This window comes from Blennius ocellaris, assembly GCF_963422515.1.
Source record: "Blennius ocellaris genome assembly, chromosome: 5".
NCBI lineage: Eukaryota > Metazoa > Chordata > Actinopteri > Blenniiformes > Blenniidae > Blennius > Blennius ocellaris.
The window spans coordinates 23,094,381-23,097,166 of NC_137654.1; positions in this window are offsets into that span (position 1 = coordinate 23,094,381).

A 2,786-nucleotide genomic window follows, 5' to 3' on the forward strand; every position below is an offset into this window, starting at 1 on the left:
TTGGCACATGATACAGGCAGAGGTTTGTTTGTTTGTGTGAATATACTTTTGCCTTTGAAAATAAAACCTCGACTTTTCATGTTCAAATGCTGGTCCTGTTAATTATTCACACACACACACACACAAAATGATAACAGTTTTGTATTTAAATGTTTGACAGACAAAGTTATCGCTTCATGTAGTTTTTATGCAACTTTTCACCGACGCTCTCGGAGAAAACTGCTTCCTCTGCATCATTCGAAATCCAGATGTAGTTCCAGGCTGAAGTGAAACTGATTTGTCACTCGTGCAGCACTTTCCCCGCATCCCCATGAATTAATTTTCTGCATCAATGCCGTGTGAATAGTATGGTCAATTATTTATTTTGTTTTTCCCTCTTGTTGACATCTAATCTTGCTCATCCTCCTCAGCAGTGTTAATGTTTCCTTTTTTACAGAAAGCTTTTGGTAAATAAGGAAAACAAAGCCGGTGATGGTGTTTTAAGTTGCTGAGCAGATGATGGAAAAATAATTCCCAAGATTTCAACCTGATATTTTACTGATGAATGCTTGTGAAGGTTGCACATTTTCCATTCAGCTTAATTTAGAGACATTTCAAATACAGAACATTTGTTTACTTGATCATTTCTGTCCTCACGATGCTTCTGAGGCTTAGATTTCGCTTCATATCTCGCTGATGAAAGTGCTGCGTGACTATTTGGCTCTCGTAATTTTTGTGTTCAACACAATGATCCCTGGTCTGTGCAGACGGAGGTTTATGCCCATTTCCTCCTACAATGCAGCAGCACACACAAACACACGGGAGGTGAGTGGGAGTGTGTGCTTGCCTCCAGCTCCCTGAGGATATGTAAAGGTCTGCGACCTCTGATCAAATATCTCCCATCTGTCTGTGAGACTGCTCAGGACTTGCTGTGGTGTGTCCCAGTCACCTGGCTCATTTGTATGCCGTCAGCAGCTGCATCACAATCTCCAGTAGGTGCGCGGACCTGAATGTGCACCAAAGAGTCATTTGTAAAGCAGCAGAACATCAGCGGTGGCACAATGTGCCTCTACAGCCCCTAATAATGGATTTCCTGCACATTTGCACTAAATATTTAATTTTCCAGGGTTCCTGTTATTTGGAACTGCAGTTTTGCATTCATTTAACTGTTGTAATTTCAGCTCAATTAAATCTTCAGTTCATTAAATTCCACTTTGTGATAAATTCAAATGGCTTGTTTTTATGCCAAATTCCTAGCATTGTATAGATGATACATTTTAATATTTCATAGACAACAACATATGTTATTAGTTGTTTTATTTGGAAAAAATTACATAAATTTCCGAGGAAAATAAGTTTACTGATTAATCATATCAATTCGAATTGTGTCATCGGGCTATTGGGATGCTTTAGAATCACATTATGTCACAAAATAAAGCTCACAAATATGCACTGTTGCACAGGGAAAGTAATCCTGAGTGGGACATATATACAGCACTAACTACAGTCTTGCATTATTTGCCACATGCTCCTTATTTCTCAGAGGGGATGTGAGGCAGACAGAGAGCCTGTTTATGGGAGAGCTGCATAGTTCTGGCTCTGACCACAACAGAGGCCTCCGGGGTATTCTTAAGATGCTGGCTGGCCACGGGAAAAAAAAAAAAACATATTCACGTTGGTGTGTTGGGCTTCATAGGGAAATGCACTAACCACTGATTTGTTCCTCTGCAGAGGCACTCGGGTTTTAATTCACTGTCTGGTTCACTTAAACTGAAATTCAAAAGTTGACATGGCCATTTCTAAATTACTCTCATCAAGTGAATGTGGTATGTGGATTTTTTTTTTTTTTTAATCTGACCACAGTATATTTATAGCTCATTAGGGCAGTCGTCTGTGCTAAAATGACATTCAATTTATTCTCTCCATTAAGGCACCCGGGTTACATAAACTCCACCTGTCAGTCTGTCGGGTTCAGCGCCATCTCACTGTCCTGTATGGAGGGAGAACACTACTGTTCCAGATGGCTTCCTGTACTGTCAGTGGAGGGGATCAATGAGTTGGGTACTGAATGAGACCTGACAAGAATGGTAAGCCTCCTCCCACAGGATCTTCGGGGCGATTGGAGAGGGTCTGCCTGGGAGAGTACTCTCTTTTTCAGGGGATTCAAATGGCTGCTGCTGCTGCAGGGATCCCTGTGACAGCAAGTGTTTTTTGTGCAGGTGCAGTGGATTCAAACAAAGAAAGATCTGAATGTTCGCGAATACGTTTAAGCCATTTCCTCCTGTTTCTTCATGAATAACAGTTGCATTATTATTTGTGATATTTAAATGTGATGGTGAATATCCGCTTTATGCTTCCTGCAGTGCACTAAACGGTGCTGTGCTTAGGTCATTGCAACAGTGAATGTGATTGTATGCCTCTCACCTGAATATATGAAGGAGAAAGGTTGTAACACCATGCTTGGACATTGTGCATCAAATTTCTGCCACTGACAGGAAGTTAATTATAAAATTTACATCAATTTGACATCCACAGCAGGAAGTCTCATAGAACTTTTCACATCAATTTAAAGAAGACATTAGACATTTTGGAAGCTACAATTTCACAATTATGATTGATTTTGTTCAGTTTTACACTTTTTCATGAGACATTATATGAGTGACGGCAAATCATTGAAAATTGCCTGGATTAGGTTTCACATTGAATGTACTTCCTTTCGTGAATGAGATTCAAACCCAGATCCTCCACACTCAAAGTCAAGAGTAAACTTTACAACAAAAAATGCCTCTATTGGTGTTTATTTAAAC